The sequence below is a fragment of the Phyllobates terribilis genome, unplaced genomic scaffold (assembly GCF_046119375.1).
Source record: "Phyllobates terribilis strain yellow unplaced genomic scaffold, ASM4611937v1 Scaffold_12__6_contigs__length_324123572, whole genome shotgun sequence".
In the NCBI taxonomy this organism is placed as follows: Eukaryota; Metazoa; Chordata; class Amphibia; order Anura; family Dendrobatidae; genus Phyllobates; species Phyllobates terribilis.
Window position 1 is genome coordinate 175926364 of NW_027362772.1, and position 21826 is coordinate 175948189.

The window sequence follows — 21826 nt, forward strand, 5'->3', positions numbered from 1 at the left end:
GGAGGGTCCCCTTTGTCACTAAAAAACGTTTTCATTGTAAACTCTAATGAAACAAACTGTAACTCCCTAATTGTATTTGTTTTTATTCATTGCTGTTTTACAAGATCTCTGCTTGCTGTTAGCAAATGGAAATCTTATTCCTTAAAGGGGAACTATCATGTTTTCTCCAGAGCAGCTCACAGCTCTGCAGTTTCTGTGCTTTCTTGTTGCTTGGGGGAGGGGTGGGTGCTCCATGTTGAGTGACAGTTCTAGCCAGGGTCTTCGTCCTGCTACAACACATTAATGCTCTGTCAGTGTTTGTTCTTCCTCTTTACTCTTATCACTATATTTGCACTTAGACATAAGGTGCATTTGAACAATTACAGTGGTGGCTAAAAGTATTGGCACCCCTGCAATTCTGTCAGATAATACTCAGTTTCTTCCTGAAAATGATTGCAATCACAAGTTCTTTGGTATTATTATCTTCATTTAATTTGTCTTCAATGAAAAAACACAAAAAGAATTGTCCTAAAGCCAAATTGGATACAATTCCACACCAAACCTAAAAAAGGGGGTGGACTAAAGTATTGGCACTGTTTGAAAAATCATGTGATGCTTCTGTAATTCGTGTAATTAACAGCACCTGTAACTTACCTGTGGAACCTAACAGGTGTTGGCAATAACTAAATCATACTTGCTGCCAGTTAACATGGATTAAAGTTGACTCAACCTCTGTCCTGTGTCCTTGTGTGTACCACATTGAGCATGGAGAAAAGAAAGAAGACCAAAGAACTGTCTGAGGACTTGAGAAACCAAATTGTGAGGAAGCATGAGCAATCTCAAGGCTACAAGTCCATCTCCAAAGACCTGAATGTTCCTGTGTCTTCTGAGCGCAGTATCATCAAGAAGTTTAAAGCCCAAGGCACTGTGGCTAACCTCCCTAGATGTGGACGGAAAAGAAAAATTGACGAGAGATTTCAACGCAAGATTGTGCGGATGGTCGATAAAGAACCTCGACTAACATCCAAACAAGTTCAAGCTGCCCTGCAGTCCGAGGGTACAACAGTGACCACCCGTACTATCCGTCGGCGTCTGAATGAAAAGGGACTGTATGGTAGGATACCCAGGAAGACCCCACTTCTTACCCCGAGACATAAAAAAGCCAGGCTGGAGTTTTCCAAAACTTACCTGAGAAAGCCTAAAACGTTTTGGAAGATTGTTCTCTGGTCAGATGAGACAAAAGTAGAGCTTTTTGGGAAAAAGCATCAACATAGAGTGTACAGGAAAAAAAAAGAGGCATTCAATGAAAAGAACACGGTCCCTACAGTCAAACATGGCGGAGGTTCCCTGATGTTTTGGGGTTGCTTTGCTGCCTCTGGCACTGCACTGCTTGACCGTGTGCATGGCATTATGAAGTCTGAAGACTACCAACAAATTTTGCAGCATAATGTAGGGCCCAGTGTGAGAAAGCTGGGTCTCCCTCAGAGGTCATGGGTCTTCCAGCAGGACAATGACCCAAAGCACACTTCCAAAAGCACTATAAAATGGTTTGAGAGAAAGCACTGGAGATTTCTAAGGTGGCCAGCAATGAGTCCAGACCTGAATCCCATAGAACACCTGTGGAGAGATCTCAAAATGGCAGTTTGGAGAAGGCACCCTTCAAATATCAGGGACCTGGAGCAGTTTGCCAAAGAAGATTGGTCTACAATTCCAGCAGAGCATTGTAAGAAACTCATTGATGGTTACCGGAAGCGGTTGTTCGCAGTTATTTTGGCTAAAGGTTGTGCAACCAAGTATTAGGCTGAGGGTGCCAATACTTTTGTCTGGCCCATTTTTGGAGTTTTGTGTGAAATGATCAATGATTTGATTTTTGCTTCATTCTCTTTTGTGGTTTTTCCTTGCAAGCAAATTAAATGAAGATAATAATACCAAAGAATTTGTAATTGCTATCATTTTCAGGAAGAAACTGAGTATTATCTGACAGAATTGCAGGGGTGCCAATTCTTTTGGCCACCACTGTACATGGCTCAAGAAAGTGAGAGCAGTGATTAAAAAAACTGCTGATTTGGGGGGATACTGGTGATTGAAATTTTGCTGGACTGATAACCCTGTCAGGTGCTGAAGGGGAGGGAGGTGAGCAGCTAACTGCTGTATAGAAATCAATGTGCTGGAGAGAGCTGGCTGGTATCTCTTGAGTTAACTCCCCTTCTGAAATTTAACTACTGCAAATACTCAGCAAGGGTCTGGTGGTTAAGCTCCTTGGAAGCCAGATGTACATTCTGTAAGATAAAAGTTCTCATTGCAGGAGAATGACGGCAGATAGAAAAGTCAATTGAAAACTTGCCATTGTTTATGCTGTCTAACTAATTTAAAGCAATTTAATAACATGAGACTACCCCTTTAATGAGTTTTCAGCCTCTGGATTTGGATAACATGATAGTAATAATTTAAGCTTTATTTACCTTAAACTGGAAAACCCCACAAACTGCTGCTGATTTTTTAGTTGTAATATGGATTCTAAAATACAGCCGTTTAATGTCTGTGTGAAGTTGGCCTTTAAAATGGTTGTCCAACCTTAGGTGCAAGTTGTAGCGTCGGCGTCCCTGCCTCTTGCTAGGCAGGGACGCTGTTCCCCTCACCTCTTCCTCCCGCTCTGCTGGCAGCGCGCGCTCCTTCCCGGCCACTGTGCTTAGGGCGCGTGCGCGCTCCCCCTCTCTTAAAGGGGCCGCGCGCACCGTCCTAAGGAGTCCCCGGCCAATGGCCGGAGGACCTCTCCATATATAAGGCACCTTCTCCATAATGGAGGTGCCCCAGCAATGTTGTTGCATAGCCTATCACTCTGCTTCAGCCCTCAGGTCCCGTTACCAGATACCTGCCAGTTACCTGCCAGTTTCCTGTTTGATACTTGCCTGATACGTGTCTATCTGCTGACATTCCTGCGGTCCGACAGTCTGCCTACCAGCCCTGCCAGTCTGTCTATGGATCCGTCTGCCCGCTCACCTGGAGCGCTCACCTGCTACCTGCTTGCTAGCCTACCTGGAGGCTCTGCCGTCACGTGCTGTGACCACCTGCCCGTCCAGAGACTCTTGCCCGCTCACCTGGGAGCGTCCACCTGCTACCTGCCTGTTAGCCTACCTGGAGGCTTAGCCATCACTTGCCATGACTACCCGCCTGTCAAGAGACTGTCCCCGTCACTTGCCGTGACCTCCTGCCCTCTTACCCAGAGACTGTCCCCGTCACTAGCCGTGATTGCCTGCCCGCCTTCCCTGGGTGTCACCCGCTTCCTTACAAGGACTGCCCCTTTGTATAGTTGCTCAGTGGTTCCACCTCCCAGACCCGTTACACAAGTCTTCAGTCACTGTGACTTGCATACATGCGGTCACATGCCAACTAGTTTGCATTGAGGGAGGCCGCGGCCAGTGTATAGAGCAAGGCCAGATGCGTATAGTCAAAATGTAGCCGGGAGTATGCAAATTGCATACTTGTGGTCCCATGACCACCAGGCACTGGCATTCACAGTGCGCGAATCGTTTGGATTCACAAGTCTGCAGTCACCTCTTCTGATGCAGGATAACTACCTCGTGTCTTGCTGCTGTGCTCAATATTGACATAGTATATGATCTGTGATCTAAAACGGTTTTCCACAAACTCACCTTCTTTAAGCTACCTACACAGCTATTTCTGCTTCAGTCAATGACTGTATTTCAACTTGCATGATGAGCGGTATCACCTGTTTGGTATAATTGGTTACTCATACACCTGACTATAATCCTAGAAAATCCCTGACTTTTTGCAAGTGTGCCTGGATGAATTGATGCTGTTTTAAAAGCAAAGGGCGGTCACACCAAATATTGACTTGATTCCGCTTTTTCTTTTGTTCATTCACTTAGTTTTTTTATGAATTAACACTGCATAATTAACACTTCTATTTTTGAATGCATTCTTATTTTGCAATATTTTTCCACTTCTGCCTAATTGTTTTGCACAGTATTATCGTATGTAATTAAAGAACATGAAATCAGTGTAAAATGACATGGACATTCATTCCTAAACTATTGTGAAGGACATAAACCACCGCACTGACAAGTCTTTATTAGTCAATGTACTTAAATTCATTATTTTTACATTTTTTATTACCACATGTGATCAGTTTTGTTATTTAGTAATTGTATAATAATTATAAATTATATTACACAGTGGTCTATTTGTCTTTTTTTACCACTTTTTTTTTAGAAGTTCTTTGCACATCTGTATTTTGCAAATGAGCCGCTAGTGAAACGGGGCTGAAACTACACTTTCATCTCCCCTCTGTCTCCACCTGCCTGTGTCATTGACTGACAGGTCACTCTTGTCTAAGTTGCCCATTTTCCCCTCCCGATGGGTCGTCTTGGTGAAGAAGACTGTCAATGTCTAGCCCTGTCTGCAAGCTAATCAGCTAATGCCAGATACTGACAGCCTTCTTCATCAGGACCGTACTGTGCATGGACTGCCCCGCTCTACTTGTAGCTCATTAGTATAGAAAATGTGAAGGGAAATCGCTTCTCTACGACAAAGTTGTGTATTGGGTCTTTACAGCTACTTTACAGTTGGAGGTGAAAACCTACTGACGACAAGTCCCCGTTGAGTTTCTTAGATTAGGTATAGAGCAGCAAGCTATGCCCATCATAGGACATTAGGTTACTACCTAAAGACCCAATACACAGTGCAGCACAGCTGGAGTCACTGATTATAGCTGAACCCTAACAGATACTAGGAATACATGTTCATCTTAAACAGCTTTTTAAGAGGTAAGGTTTCTCTGTGGAGAGCGCCACATTGTCGTAAGGAGACTTCCAGGCCATGCAATGATTCTCTTGCAATTTAAATGTGCAAATAGAGGAAAAGGACTAGAACTCTAGTGCCATCTACTCACCAGTTCTCTTGCTTTGCACTGATGAGGATCAAACACCATGAAACATGTGTCTAGTTTGGCTTCTTATCCATGTGACAATGTTAAAGGCTCAATATTGACGTTTGGGATTGGTACATCCAGTAGGTGGCACTAGAGTCCTTGTCCTCTTTCTCTCTGGAGAGGTTATTTAAACAGGTTGTCTGGCCTTAGAATGAATGCAGACTTGTAGCCTATGTTACTGTAGAATTGTGAATCCTCTCAGCGAGCGCACTGCATGGATTCTCTGGTGGTGGGTGTATGACTGCAACTATGTGATTTGCATACATGCGGTCACGTGCCGACTAGACGTGCATGACCACACTCTGACAGCATACTTGTACTAAGGATGGACAACCCCTTTAAAGCATTTTTAGAGAGACTTCAAATGTGTGAGCAGGTTTAGGAATTGTTTACATCCACTAAAAGAAGAAATACATACGCTATATGTGTGTGTGTGTGTGTGTATGTATGTGTGGAGATATATATATATATACACACACACGTGGTCAAAATTGTTGGTACCCCTCGTTGAATGAAAGAAAAACCCACAATGGTCACAGAAATAACTTGAATCTGACAAAAGTAATAATAAATTAAAAATCTATGAAAGTTAGACATTGCTTTTCAACCCTGCTTCCACAGAATTTTTAAAAAAATTAAACTCATGAAATCGGCCTGGACAGAAATGATGGTACCCCTGAAAATAATATGAAAAAAGAGACATGTTAAATCAAGTTGTGTCCACTAATTAGCATCACAGGTGTCTACAATCTTGTAATCAGTCAGTGTGCCTGTATATAGGGCTACAGATACTCACTGTGCTGTTTGGTGACACGGTGTGTACCACACTCAACATGGACCAGAGGAAGCAAAGGAAAGAGTTGTCTCAGGAGACTAGAAAGAAAATGATAGACAAGCATGTTAAAGGTAAAGGTTATAAGATCATCTACAAGCAGATTGATGTTCCTGTGACTACAGTTGCACATATTATTCAGAAATTTTATGATCCATGGGACTGTAGCTAACCTCCCTGGACGTGGCCGCAGGAGGAAAATTGATGACATATCAGAGATGGATAATACGAATGGTAATTAAAGAGCCCAGGATAACTTCTAAAGAGATTAAAGGTGAACTTCAAGCTCAAGGAACATCAGTGTCAGAGCACACCGTCCGTAGTTGTTTGATCCAAAGTGGACTTCGTGGGAGATGACCAAGGAGAACACCATTGTTGGTAAAAAAAAAATTCATAAAAAAGCCAGACTGGAATTTGCCAAACTACACGTTGACAAGCCACAAAGCTTCTGGGAGAATGTCCTATGGACAGATGAGGCAAAAATGGAAGTTTTTGGCAAGGCACATCAGCTCTATGTTCACAGACCGAAAAATGAAGCATATCAAGAAAAGAGCACTGTCCCTACTGTGAAACATGGAGGAGGCTCTGTTATGTTCTGGGGTTGCTTTCCTGCATCTGGAAAAATTTTGGAGGAAAAAAGTGCGTCTTTTATAGTCCGAAAAATATGAAATATATAATATATACATATATATACAGTACAGACCAAAAGTTTGGACACACCTTCTCATTTAAAGATTTTTCTGTGTTTTCATGACTTTGAAAATTGTACATTCACACTGAAGGCATCAAAACTATGAATTAACACATGTGGAATTATATACCTAACAAAAAAAGTGTGAAACAACTGAAAATATGTCTTATATTCTAGGTTCTTCAAAGTAGCCACCTTTTGCTTTGATGACTGCTTTCCACACTCTTGGCATTCTCTTGATGAGCTTCAAGAGGTAGTCACCGGAAATGGTTTTCACTTCACAGATGTGCCCTGTCAGGTTTAATAAGTGGGATTTCTTGCCTTATAAACGGGGTTGGGACCATCATTTGTGTTGTGCAGAAGTCAGGTGGATACACAGCTGATAGTCCTACTGAATAGACTGTTAGCTGCTTTTTTCTTGTCATAATACTAATTCTAAGTAAAGAAAAATGAGTGGCCATCATTACTTTAAGAAATGAAGCTCAGTCAGTCCGAAAAATTGGGAAAACTTTGAAAGTGTCCCCAAGTGCACTTGCAAAAACCATCAAGTGCTACAAAGAAATTGGCTCACATGAGGACCGCCCCAGGAAAGGAAGACCAAGGGTCACCTCTCCTTCTGAGGATAAGTTTATCTGAGTCACCAGCCTCAGAAATTGCAGGTTAACAGCAGCTCAGATTAGAGACCAAGTCAATGCCACACAGAGTTCTAGCAGCAGACACATCTCTTCAACAACTGTTAAGAGGAGACTTTGTGCAGCAGGCCTTCATGGTAAAATAGCTGCTAGGAATAGAGATGAGCGTTGTTCTACTCGAACTGTTCGCCAATCTCAAATTCGAGCTGTTTTGGGCGGTGTTCGAGCCGTTCGGCGAACACAAACAATTTGAGAAAAATTCGGCTGTTCGAGGTTATGTTCGATAACTGTTCATGCACCAAAATCATAACTGGATTTTTTCTCAGTAATGATGAAAATTAATGTTAATACGCAGTTTGAGTGTACAGCGGGGTGGGAGGAGGGGCAGGGGATGTATCTCTGCAGGAACAATGAAGATCTCCATTTTTTTTTCTCTTTCCCGCATTTACAGTGGGGAGGTGCAATCTGTCAGCCTATCAGCAGCGCACACACGGAGCGAAGTGCTTTTTTTCACACAAGCAAGGGCATGTGTCATTGGCAGTGTATGTCACATGTCCTTGCCCTATAAGACCAAGCCATTTTCCCCGTCGCCACCATTTTCTCACTGCTGCAGCTGCGTGTTAGACGGCACCGCTGTTGCTGTGTGCGCTATACCTTGTTAATTTCAAGCCAATTTTCGCACAAATATACAGATAGCTTGGGAGTAGGGAATAGTTGTGATTGCAGACCTTTTAAGGACTAGGTTACAGCATTTCCTACGACTTTTATCAGGGAGGTCTGTGCTCTTAAATAGATAGGTTGTGGGAGTAAAGACTAATTGTAATTGGAGTCCTTTTCAGGACTAGGTTACATGAGTTCCTATCAGTTTTTGCCAGGCAGGTCTGTGCCAGTGCTGTGCAAGTTTTTTTCACAGCATTTGGCTGAATCTAGCAAAGCTAATCCTTTTTGGCCTATTGCAGAGTGTGTTAGTCAGTGGAGTAGCCTATCTGTGTTGCAAGATATACCACCTGTCTATAGAATATCAATTTTTTTACTGCACCTAGTGAAGTAAAATCTTTTGGGCATAGCATCTTTCTATTAGTCCATCTATACTGACCTCCATCAGGTTGCAAATTAAAACAAATTTTTATCTGCATCTACAGTACCTCTGAAAAAATATTTGGGCTTCTAGCAGTGTGTGGGACTTGTTCTATTAGTCCATCTATACTGACCTCCATCAGGTTGCAAACTGAATATATTTTTTTCTGCATCTACCTCTGAAAAAATATTTGGCCTTCTAGTAGTGTGTCGGACTTTCTCTATTAGTCCATCTATACTGACCTCCATCAGGTTGCAAATTAAAACTAATTTTTGTCTGCATCTACAGTACCTCTGAAAAAATATTTGGGCTTCTAGCAGTGTGTGGGACTTGTTCTATTAGTCCATCTATACTGACCTCCATCAGGTTGCAAACTGAATATATTTTTTTCTGCATCTACCTCTGAAAAAATATTTGGCCTTCTAGTAGTGTGTCGGACTTTCTCTATTAGTCCATCTATACTGACCTCCATCAGGTTGCAAATTAAAAATAATTTTTATCTGCATCTACAGTACCTCTGAAAAAATATTTGGGCTTCTAGCTGTGTGCGGGACTTGTATTAGTCCATCTATACTGACCTCCATCAGGTTGCAAATTAAAACTAATTTTTATCTGCATCTACAGTACCTCTGAAAAAATATTTGGGCTTCTAGCAGTGTGTGGGACTTGTTCTATTAGTCCATCTATACTGACCTCCATCAGGTTGCAAACTGAATATATTTTTTTCTGCATCTACCTCTGAAAAAATATTTGGCCTTCTAGTAGTGTGTCGGACTTTCTCTATTAGTCCATCTATACTGACCTCCATCAGGTTGCAAATTAAAACTAATTTTTGTCTGCATCTACAGTACCTCTGAAAAAATAGTTGGGCTTCTAGCAGTGTGTGGGACTTGTTCTATTAGTCCATCTATACTGACCTCCATCAGGTTGCAAACTGAATATATTTTTTTCTGCATCTACCTCTGAAAAAATATTTGGCCTTCTAGTAGTGTGTCGGACTTTCTCTATTAGTCCATCTATACTGACCTCCATCAGGTTGCAAATTAAAAATAATTTTTATCTGCATCTACAGTACCTCTGAAAAAATATTTGGGCTTCTAGCTGTGTGCGGGACTTGTATTAGTCCATCTATACTGACCTCCATCAGGTTGCAAATTAAAACTAATTTTTATCTGCATCTACAGTACCTCTGAAAAAATATTTGGGCTTCTAGCAGTGTGTGGGACTTGTTCTATTAGTCCATCTATACTGACCTCCATCAGGTTGCAAACTGAATATATTTTTTTCTGCATCTACCTCTGAAAAAATATTTGGCCTTCTAGTAGTGTGTCGGACTTTCTCTATTAGTCCATCTATACTGACCTCCATCAGGTTGCAAATTAAAACTAATTTTTATCTGCATCTACAGTACCTCTGAAAAAATATTTGGGCTTCTAGCAGTGTGTGGGACTTGTATTAGTCCATCTATACTGACCTCCATCAGGTTGCAAATTGAATATATTTTTTTCTGCATCTACCTCTGAAAAAATATTGGGCTTCTAGCTGTGTGTGGGTCTTGTTCTATTAATCCATCTATACTGACCTCCATCAGGTTGCAAACTGAATATATTTTTTTCTGCATCTACCTCTGAACAAATATTTGGCCTTCTAGTAGTGTGTCGGACTTTCTCTATTAGTCCATCTATACTGACCTCCATCAGGTTGCAAATTAAAACTAATTTTTATCTGCATCTACAGTACCTCTGAAAAAATATTTTCGCTTCTAGCAGTGTGTGGGACTTGTTCTATTAGTCCATCTATACTGACCTCCATCAGGTTGCAAACTGAATATATTTTTTTCTGCATCTACCTCTGAAAAAATATTGGGCTTCTAGCTGTGTGTGGGTCTTGTTCTATTAATCCATCTATACTGACCTCCATCAGGTTGCAAACTGAATATAATTTTTTTCTGCATCTAGCTCTGAAAAAATATTTGGCCTTCTAGTAGTGTGTTGGACTTGTTCTATTAGTCCATCTATACTGACCTCCATCAGGTTGCAAACTGAATATATTTTTTTCTGCATCTACCTCTGAAAAAATATTTGGCCTTCTAGTAGTGTGTCGGACTTTCTCTATTAGTCCATCTATACTGACCTCCATCAGGTTGCAAATTAAAACTAATTTTTATCTGCATCTACAGTACCTCTGAAAAAAAATTTTGGGCTTCTAGCAGTGTGTGGGACTTGTTCTATTAGTCCATCTATACTGACCTCCATCAGGTTGCAAACTGAATATATTTTTTTCTGCATCTACCTCTGAAAAAATATTGGGCTTCTAGCTGTGTGTGGGTCTTGTTCTATTAATCCATCTATACTGACCTCCATCAGGTTGCAAACTGAATATATTTTTTTCTGCATCTACCTCTGAAAAAATATTTGGCCTTCTAGTAGTGTGTCGGACTTTCTCTATTAGTCCATCTATACTGACCTCCATCAGGTTGCAAATTAAAACTAATTTTTATCTGCATCTACAGTACCTCTGAAAAAATATTTGGGCTTCTAGCAGTGTGTGGGACTTGTTCTATTAGTCCATCTATACTGACCTCCATCAGGTTGCAAACTGAATATATTTTTTTCTGCATCTACCTCTGAAAAAATATTGGGCTTCTAGCTGTGTGTGGGTCTTGTTCTATTAATCCATCTATACTGACCTCCATCAGGTTGCAAACTGAATATATTTTTTTCTGCATCTACCTCTGAAAAAATATTTGGCCTTCTAGTAGTGTGTCGGACTTTCTCTATTAGTCCATCTATACTGACCTCCATCAGGTTGCAAACTGAATATAATTTTTTTCTGCATCTAGCTCTGAAAAAATATTTGGCCTTCTAGTAGTGTGTCGGACTTTCTCTATTAGTCCATCTATACTGACCTCCATCAGGTTGCAAATTAAAACTAATTTTTATCTGCATCTACAGTACCTCTGAAAAAATATTTGGGCTTCTAGCTGTGTGTGGGACTTGTTGTATTAGTCCATCTATACTGACCTCCATCAGGTTGCAAATTCAAAATAATTTTTTTCTGCATCTAACCCAGCCAATAGTTTTGGCCTAATATCACAGTTTGGCCACTCAGCTCTGCTCGGTTACCATCCATTGTTTTTTTGTGCAAACAACTCCAGAGTTGTGAATTAGTTAACCACCAAAATGAGTGGAAAAAGGCCTGCTGCTGGTGGAAAGGGGAATAGGCGTGTTGGGAAGGTGAAAAAAGGTTGTGTCCGTGGGGTAGGTGTTAAAGCAACAGTAACATCTGCAGAAGAAAGACCATCTTCCAGCCAAACTAAAATGTCTACTTCTTTTAGCGGACAATGTGATAAGATCCCTTTCTTACGGCCACGCCAATCGCTACAAATTCCAGATGAGGCACAAAAACAGCAGGTGCTTCAACGGATATCAAGTGCTCCTTTAAGTGGGCTCTCCTCCACATCAACTTCAACATCACAAATACTCCAGTCCTCAAAGGTGTCACCCAAATCGCACTTGCCTCCTCACAGCTCCCAAATCTCCAGCTGCCCGTCTGAGTATGAGGTAGAACAGATGGTTGAGTCTGCAGAGCTGTTTACTCATACTATAGCCTGGGAATCAGAGGTCGACTTCAGCGCTTCTGTGAATCCAGACGAGGAAATGATCTGCACTGATGCCCAGAATCTTTATGAGTCGGATCCAGGACCAGACGCAGAAGGTTCTGACCATAATGTAGACCCTCATTCCCAAACTGTAACTCCTGTTGGTGGAGACAATGAGGAAGACGATGATAAGACTCAAATACCTGATTGGAGCGACAACTTTAGTTTTTTGTCAGGGCAGGAACAGGTTGGCTCTGAGGACGACGGGTGTGATAACGCACAGGGTGATGATGATGAGGTCGGAGATCCCACTTACTGTCAACCCACAGTCAGCCAAGAGATGAGGTCAGCAGAGGAGGTGGAGGAAGATGCTAGTGACGACGAGGTCAGGTTGCGCCTTCCTGGACAGAGACGTAGTACTGGAAGCACGTCAACAACTGCATCCTCAAACACAACTCTGCCTCTCACCACAAGTCGTGGTGGCTCTTCAGGTCGCATGGGTGCTAAGCCTTGCATAGCCTGGGCATTTTTTCAGATCGATAAAGATGACCCAACTCGTGTTATCTGTAACATTTGTCAGCAAAAGCTAAGTAGAGGCCAAAAAATACATAGTTTGAGTACTTCATGCATGAACCGGCACATGGACATGAAGCATAAGTTGCAGTGGGAAGCTCAGTGTGCTACAATGCGGCCTAGCCGGCCGGGCCAACCACCGTCTGCCATATCTTGTGCATCCGCGGCCTCTTCATCCTCTGTGACTGGGGGGACAGCAGTCACACCTGTTTTGGGGCGCAGACCTGCCACCTCTTTACCCGCAACAGCCAGCGTGATTGGCAGGTCATCATTTTCTTTGGAGGTGGTAACACCAGCTGGTGTTGAGCGCTGTCCGACATCGATAGCACCACCTTTGGATCAAGGCAACCTAACATGTCCGCCTGCATCTTCCTCACAGACCGGCAGTTTGCCGGGGACTCCCTTATCAACCCCGTCTAAGCACAATAGCCAGCCCTCGGTCCCTCAGATGTGGACAAGTAAAAGACCATTTCCTCCTAGCCATGAGAAAGCTAAGAGGTTGAATTTCACCATCTGCAATCTCTTGGCTACAGAAATGCTGCCTTTCCGCCTGGTGGACACAGAGGATTTTCGAGACCTTATGTCCGTCACAGTGCCCCAGTACCAGATGCCCAGTCGGCACTACTTCTCAAAGAAAGGTGTGCCTGCGCTCCACCAGCATGTCGCACACAACATCACCGCTTCTTTGAGAAACTCTGTGTGTGACAGGGTGCATTTCACCACAGACACTTGGACGAGTAGGCATGGACAGGGGCGTTACATGTCGCTGACTGGGCACTGGGTAACTATGGTGACAGCAGGACAAGGGGCTGCTGTCCAAGTCTTGCCGTCCCCACGAATTGTGCGTCAATCCTCTTTATGTCAAAGTTCCTGTAACGGGTCTGGGAGGCGGAACTTCTGGGCTACAATACAAGGGGGCGGTCCTTGTAAGGGAGCGGGTGGCGACCAGGCAGGTAGTCACAGGAGGTGACCAGGACAGTCTCTGGGTGTACGGGCAGGAGTACACGGCAAGTGATCGGGGCAGTCTCTGGATAAAGGGTAGGTACGACCTGTGATGGCTGAACCTCCAGGTAGGCTAGCAAGGCAGATGAAGAATGTGTGCTCCCAGGTGAGCAAGCGAGAGTCTCAGGAATAGCTGGTGGTCACAGCACGTGACGGCGGAGCCTCCGGGCAGGCAAGCAGGCAGGTAGCGGAGAAGCGCTCCCAGGTGAGCGGGCAAGAGTCTGGAGTAGCTGGTGGTCACAGCACGTGACAGCGGAGCCTCCGGGCTGGCAAGCAGGCAGATAACGGAGAAGCGCTCCCAGGTGAGCGGGCAAGCTGGTCCATAGACAGACTGACCGGAGTTGTAAGGCAGACCGTCGGACCTCAGGCAAGCAGGCAGGTAGCTGAGGTGCGCTCCCAGGTGAGCGGGCAGGCTGGTCCTTAGACAGACTGACAGGAGTAGTAAGGCAGACCGTCGGACCTCAGACTAGCAGACAGGTAGCAAGTAATCAGGCAGGAATCTGACAGGTAACTGGCAGGTAACTGGCAACGGGACCTGAGGGCTGAAGCACAGGTGAGACACAGGTGCAAACAACATTGCTCGGGCACCTCCATTTTGGAGGAGGTGCCTTATATATGATGAAGTCCTCCGGCCATTGGCCGGGGACTCCTTAGGACGGCGCGCGCGGCCCCTTTAAGAGGAGGGGAGCGCGCGCGCACGCCCTAAGCACAGGGGCCGGGAAGGAGCACGCGCTGAGAGCAGAGCGGGAGGAGGACGCCGGGAAGGAGCGCGCGCTGACAGCAGAGCGGGAGAGGGACGCCGGGCACGGGGCAGAGCGGTGAGGGGAGCAGCGTCCCTGCCTAGCAGAGGGCAGGGACGCCGGCACTACAGTACCCCCCCCTTTAGGCCCCCCCTTTTTTAGGCCAGACAGAAATTTAGCTAGGATGAGAGGGGCATGGATGTTCTCCCGGGGCTCCCACGTTCTCTCCTCAGGACCAAATCCCTTCCAATCTACCAGAAAAAAGGTCTTTCCTCTTACCCTTTTGGTGGCAAGAATGTTCTCTACCTCAAACTCGTCCTCAGCAGAAACCGGAGCAGGAGGCGTACCTGTAGACTTGGAAAAAGAGTTAAGTACCACAGGTTTGAGGAGAGATACATGGAAGGAGTTAGGGATCCGTAAGTTGGCCGGGAGTTTCAATTTATAGGCCACCGGGTTGATCTGACTGGTGACCTCCAGAGGTCCGATGAACCGAGGCCCTAACTTGTAAGAAGGTATCTTGAGTCGAACATATTTAGATGAGAGCCAGACCTTATCTCCTGGACGAAATTGAGGAGGATCCAGGCGTTTTTTGTCAGCGTGTCTTTTCATCCGTTCGGACGACTGAAGGAGTGCGGATCGGGTACTCTCCCAAATGGAGGAAAATTTGCTAACGAGAGATTCCGCAGCCGGGTTGTCCACCGAGGTGGAGACAGGAAAAGGAATCCGAGGATGCTGACCAAAGACTACAAAAAACGGGGATTTGGAGGAGGATTCGCTCTCGTGATTATTGTAAGAGAACTCGGCCCAAGGTAGGAGATCCACCCAGTCAGAATGGTGGGCATTAACAAAGTGCCGTAGGTAACTGGTCAGGTTCTGATTGATCCGCTCCACTTGACCATTGGACTGTGGGTGGTAAGCGGAAGAGAAGTCCAGGGTGACGTCTAGTAGTTTACAAGTGGCTCTCCAGAAGCGTGAGGTGAACTGTACCCCACGATCCGACACGATGTGGAGGGGCAGGCCATGAAGACGGAAGATGTGACGAATAAAGTCTCTAGCTAGCTCGGGTGCAGACGGGAGGCCTGGCAGGGGAACGAAATGAGCCATCTTGGAGAAGCGGTCAGCGACCACCCAAATGACCGTACAACCGGCAGAGAGTGGGAGGTCAGTTATGAAGTCCATTGAAATATGCTGCCAGGGGGCAGCAGGTACTGGGAGCGGAAGGAGGCGACCGGCTGGCAGATGTCTCGGAACCTTGTTGCGGGCGCAGGACACACAGGCAGAAACAAAGTCTATTACATCCTTGTGCAGGGTAGGCCACCAGTAGTGCCGGGAAATAAGTTGGAGGGTCTTCTTCTGGCCAGCGTGGCCAGCCAGTTTAGACGAGTGACCCCAGTGAAGGATCTTCTCCCGATCAGGTACTGATACAAACGTCTTTCCGGGAGGGAGACGATTTAGACTCACGGGAGCCACCTGCATTACTCTGGCGGGATCGATGATGTGTTTCGGATCTTCCTCGATATCAGATACCAGAAAGGATCGAGACAAGGCGTCCGCCTTGACGTTTTTGTCAGCCGGGCGAAAATGAAGGACAAAATCAAAACGAGCAAAAAACAAGGACCACCGGGCTTGGCGCGGGTTAAGTCTCTGGGCATGCTGGAGGTAAGCCAAGTTCTTGTGGTCAGTGTAAATTATTACCGGGTGAAGAGCCCCCTCAAGCAGGTAACGCCACTCCTCCAATGCCAGTTTGATGGCCAATAACTCTCGATCTCCTATGGAATAATTGCGCTCTGAGGAGGAGAAGAGTTTAGAGAAGAAGCCGCAAGTTACCATCCTCCCGGAAGAAGATTTTTGAGTAAGCACCGCTCCAGCTCCAGAGGAGGAGGCGTCCACTTCCAGGAAGAACTGCTTGTTGCCATCCGGGCGATGCAGCACCGGGGCGGAAGAGAAGGCCTGTTTTAAGGAAAGAAAGGCTTCTTCTGCTTCGGGCGGCAACTCTTTTGGATTAGTACCCTTATGGGTGAGCGCGGAAATTGGGGCAGTCCGGGAAGAGAAGTGTGGTATGAAGAGGCGGTAGTAGTTGGCGAAGCCCAGGAACCGCTGAATGGCCTTCAACCCCTCCGGTCGGGGCCATTTCTCGATGGCAGACAGTTTCTCTGGATCCATTCGTAGGCCGGTCTGAGAAATAATGTAGCCCAAAAACGGAAGCGAGGTCTGCTCAAAGAGGCACTTCTCGTATTTAGCGAAGAGGTGATTCTGCCTGAGCCTGAGCAGGACCTGACGAACGTCCCTCCGGTGAGTCTGGAGATCCGGAGAGAAGACCAAGATGTCGTCCAGGTACACCACTACGCAGGAGTAGAGAAGGTCCCGGAAGATGTCATTGACCAACTCTTGAAAGACGGCGGGAGCGTTACAGAGACCAAAGGGCATTACCAGGTATTCATAGTGGCCGTCCCGGGTGTTGAATGCCGTCTTCCATTCATCCCCCTGACGGATACGAACCAGGTTGTACGCCCCACGGAGGTCTAGTTTGGTGAAGATTCTAGCCCCCCTCAGACGATCAAATAATTCTGGAATGAGCGGAAGGGGGTACTTATTCTTCACCGTGATCTGATTTAGGCCTCTATAGTCTATACAGGGACGGAGAGAGCCGTCCTTCTTTTTGACGAAAAAGAAACCTGCTCCCGCCGGGGAGGTAGATTTCCGGATGAATCCCCTGGCCAGATTCTCCTCTATATATTCGGACATCGACCGGGTCTCAGCAGCGGATAAAGGATAAATACGCCCACGGGGAGGAGTAGTACCGGGTAACAGGTCGATGGGACAGTCGTATGGTCTATGAGGGGGTAATGTCTCTGCCTCCTTTTTATTAAAAACATCAGCATAAGACCAATAAGGAATCGGAAGTCCAGGTAGATTAGCTGGGGTAGGAGAGGGACGGACGGGATGGACGGGAACCAGGCAGGTCTTATGACAGTCTTGTCCCCAGCGAAGGACTTCTCCGGTTTGCCAGTCAAGCACGGGTGCATGTTTCTGGAGCCAAGGCAGACCTAGCAAGAGGGCGTGAGAGAGTCCAGGCAGAACATGAAAGGAGATACTTTCAAAATGCAGCATTCCCACCTGCAGAGTAATGGATTCGGTGATGAGTTGGATGGGGCGTGGTAAGAGCCCCCCATCCACGGCAGCCACAGACAAGGGTACAGCCAGAGGTTTGGTGGGGATGCGGTATTTCTCTACCAGGGACTGTGAAATAAGATTCCCGGCTGCTCCAGAGTCCAGTTGGGCTAGTTCGAAATAACGGTTCTCCCCGTAGACGATTGAAACTGACAACAGCAGGGATGGAGAGGATTTATTCTTGTCTAGGTGGACCTCTCTGAGCGAACCTAGACACAGGCGTTTCCCGACCTCTCCGGGCAGGCACGGATCCGGTGCTCCTTACTGCCACAGTAGAAGCAGGTCCCCTCGGCACGGCGTAAGTCCTGACGGGTCTTGACCATCTTGGTCTGGTCGACCTGCATAGGCTCAGGAGGGTGTACCTGGTTAGAGACAGAAGGAGTGACGGGTTTCTGAAAAGTAGGAGCTAGACGTAGTAACCTCCTCTCAAGGGTGACCTCTCTGGCACGCTCCTGGAACCGTAGGTCAATCCGGGTGGCAAGAGTTATTAAGTCATCGAGAGTGGTAGGAATGTCCCGACCGGCAAGTTCATCTTTAATACGGCTGGACAGACCCTCCCAGAAGACGGAAACCAGAGCGTCGTTATCCCAAGCCAGCTCCGAGGCAAGGGTACGGAACCGTATGGCATATTGGCCCACGGTGAGACCTTCCTGACGGAGGCGTAGCAAAGATGATGTGGATGAGGTCTTCCGTCCGGGTTCGTCGAAGACTTTCCGGAAAGCCGTGAGAAAAGCAGGCAAGTTGGACACCAGGGGGTCTCCTCTCTCCCATAGAGGATTTAGCCAGGCCAGGGCCTCCCCGGTGAGATGGGACATGATGAATGCAATTTTGGCTCGGTCGGAGTTAAACTGGTGGGACAAAAGTTCAAAGTGCAGGGTGCACAGATTTATGAAGCCCCGAGTCTGGGCGGAGTCGCCTCCGAAGCGAGGAGGTGCAGAAAGCCGGGGTCCGGGATAGGATACCATGGTACTGGCGGAGGTTGTCGGTGGAGCAGTCAGAGTGTCCAGGAGAGTATTGACATTCCGCAGGTGACCCAGGATGGACTCCTGTTGGGACCTTTGACGGGACAGTTCATGACACAGGTCCGAGAGCGAGGGAGCTTGGGTGCCACCGGGTTCCATGGCCCGAGCAAACTGTAACGGGTCTGGGAGGCGGAACCTCTGGGCTACAATACAATGGGGCGGTCCTTGTAAGGGAGCGGGTGGCGACCAGGCAGGTAGTCACAGGAGGTGACCAGGACAGTCTCTGGGTGTACGGGCAGGAGGACACGGCAAGTGATCGGGGCAGTCTCTGGATAAAGGGTAGGTACGACCTGTGATGGCTGAACCTCCAGGTAGGCTAGCAAGGCAGATGAAGAATGTGTGCTCCCAGGTGAGCAAGCGAGAGTCTCAGGAATAGCTGGTGGTCACAGCACGTGACGGCGGAGCCTCCGGGCAGTCAAGCAGGCAGGTAGCGGAGAAGCGCTCCCAGGTGAGCGGGCAAGAGTCTGGAGTAGCTGGTGGTCACAGCACGTGACAGCGGAGCCTCCGGGCTGGCAAGCAGGCAGGTAACGGAGAAGCGCTCCCAGGTGAGCGGGCAAGCTGGTCCATAGACAGACTGACTGGAGTTGTAAGGCAGACCGTCGGACCTCAGGCAAGCAGGCAGGTAGCTGAGGTGCGCTCCCAGGTGAGCGGGCAGGCTGGTCCTTAGACAGACTGACAGGAGTAGTAAGGCAGACCGTCGGACCTCAGACTAGCAGACAGGTAGCAAGTAATCAGGCAGGAATCTGACAGGTAACTGGCAGGTAACTGGCAACGGGACCTGAGGGCTGAAGCACAGGTGAGACACAGGTGCAAACAACATTGCTCGGGCACCTCCATTTTGGAGGAGGTGCCTTATATATGATGAAGTCCTCCGGCCATTGGCCGGGGACTCCTTAGGACGGCGCGTGCGGCCCCTTTAAGAGGAGGGGAGCGCGCGCGCCCTAAGCACAGGGGCCGGGAAGGAGCGCGCGCTGAGAGCAGAGCGGGAGGAGGACGCCGGGAAGGAGCGCGCGCTGACAGCAGAGCGGGAGAGGGACGCCGGGCACGGGGCAGAGCGGTGAGGGGAGCAGCGTCCCTGCCTAGCAGAGGGCAGGGACGCCGGCACTACAGTTCCTCCACTGCTTCTGCCTCCTCAACCTCCTCTCGGTCTTCCACCTGCACCCAAAGCCTGTCTGGTTATGCCACAAGCTTTCTAACTGCGCAGAAGGGATCCTGCACACCTCCTTACTATGCTGGCAGTAGGGCTCAACGTCATCAGGCGGTTTTTACATTGAAATGTCTGGGAAATGTGAGTCACACAGCTGAGAAGTTGTGGTCAGCTCTGGAGAACCAATTTCATGAATGGTTGTCTCCACTGGACCTGAAACCAGGGAAGGCCGTGTGCGACAATGCTGAAAACCTGGGTGCGGCCCTTCGCCGGGGCAATGTCACACACGTGCCTTGTATGGCTCACGTGTTGAACCTGGTTGTCCAGCAATTTTTAGCCCACTATCCCAGACTAGATGGCCTTCTGCAGAGGGCACGGTCGCTGTGTGCTCACTTCCGCCGTTCGCATCCCGCAGCTCAGCGACTTACATCTCTACAGAAGTCGTTGGGCCTGCCACTTCACCGGCTAAAATGCGATGTGCCTACCCGGTGGAATTCAACTCTGCACATGTTGCAGCGACTGTGGCAGCACCGACAAGCCCTGGTGCAATACGTTCTGACGTATAGCCTGGGCCAACGAGATTCAGAGGTGGGGCAAATCACGCTGGAGGAGTGGTCTCAGATCAGGGACCTATGCACCCTTCTGCACAGTTTTGAAATGGCGACGAAGATGTTTAGTGCTGACGATGCCATTATCAGCATGACTATTCCGGTGATTTACATGCTGGAGCACATGTTAAACAGAATTCGGAGTCAGGTGGTGGCACAAGAGGAGGTGGAGGAAGTAGAGGAGGAGGAGTTGTATGCGGAAGGGCTAACATCTGCAAGGTCCAGAAGGTCGGCAGCACCAAGGCGGCAGGCATGTGAGGGTGGGGGAGATGGTTTTACCAGGGCGCATGGTAGCAGCCAAACTAGTGAGGAAGGTGCAGGAGCCCAGGAAGAAGTGGAGGACGAACTGATGGAAGACTCATCAGATGAGGGAGACCTTGATCACATTTCTGTTGTGCGAGGTTGGGGGGAGAGGACAGAGGAAGGAAGCATGATTGTTACCTCGCCACCAACACAACAGGGACTTGGTGCTCCTGGATGCGCAACACACATGAGTGCCTTCTTGCTGCACTACCTGCAACATGACCCTCGAATTGTGAGAATTAGAAATAATCCTGACTACTGGGTTGCCACACTGTTAGATCCCCGGTACAAAAGTAAATTTGCAGAAATTATTCCTGCCATAGAAAGGGATGCACGCATGCAGGAGTATCAGCAGAGACTGTTGCAGAATCTTACATGTGCTTTTCCACAAAATACCAGTGGTGCACGTAGTGAATCTCACAGTTCCAACTTGCCAACCGTGGGACCGTCAAGTGTTCAGCACTCAAACCGTAACAGAACCACAGTATCTGCTGGTAACATCAATTTTGCGGAATCATTTCACCACTTTTTTAGCCCATCCTTTGCAAGGCCACAGGAGACAAGAAGTCTGACACATAGTCAACGCCTAGAGACGATGGTACAGGAGTATCTCCAAGTAAACATTGAAGCCACGACTGTGTCACTGGACCCTTGCTCTTTTTGGGCTTCCAATCTGGATAAATGGCCGGAGCTAGCCACTTACGCCTTGGAGATCTTGTCATGCCCCGCAGCCAGCGTTCTGTCTGAACGTGTGTTCAGCGCTGCTGGTGGTGTGCTGACAGATAAGCGCACGCGGCTCTCCACTGATAATGTAGACAGACTCACGTTCATAAAGATGAACAAATCATGGATCCGAAACGACTTTTCTACCCCTGTGTCATCCTGGGGAGTATAAAAGCTTGATGATTGGTTAAAATCACCCTACCAAACGTTTTAAGCTTTCAAATTACTAATCATGTTTATCTGTATCTTGACTGGAAAATAATTTGGGCTTTGTAGCAGTGTGCAGCACTGATCCTATTAGGCCATCTATAATAAGCTCCACCAGATTTAAAATTAAAAATAATTTTTAGCTGCATCTAGCCCGGAAAATAATTTTGGGGCTCCGAGATGCGCAAGACACATAAGTGCCTTCTTGCTGCACTACCTGCAGCATGACCCTCATATTGTCAGAATTCGAAGTAATCATGACTACTGGGTTGCCACACTCTTAGATCCCCCAAACTTTTCGATCAACCTTTTCATTTTAATAAAGACCAAAAAAATGGTCATTTTTGAAATTATAAGCATTAGCAGGTTGTTAGAAACTGAAATCAAACAGTTTTCAACTCAAAACTTTATTCTAGGTGATGTTACATTTTCACATAGGACCCCTTGTTCGAAAGGAGCTTCTGAACTCTCTCGTCCATTGAATTTGTCAGGTTTTGGATGGTTTCTGCTTCAATTGTTTTGCATGAGGACAGAATACCCTCCCAGAGCTGTTGCTTAGATGTGAA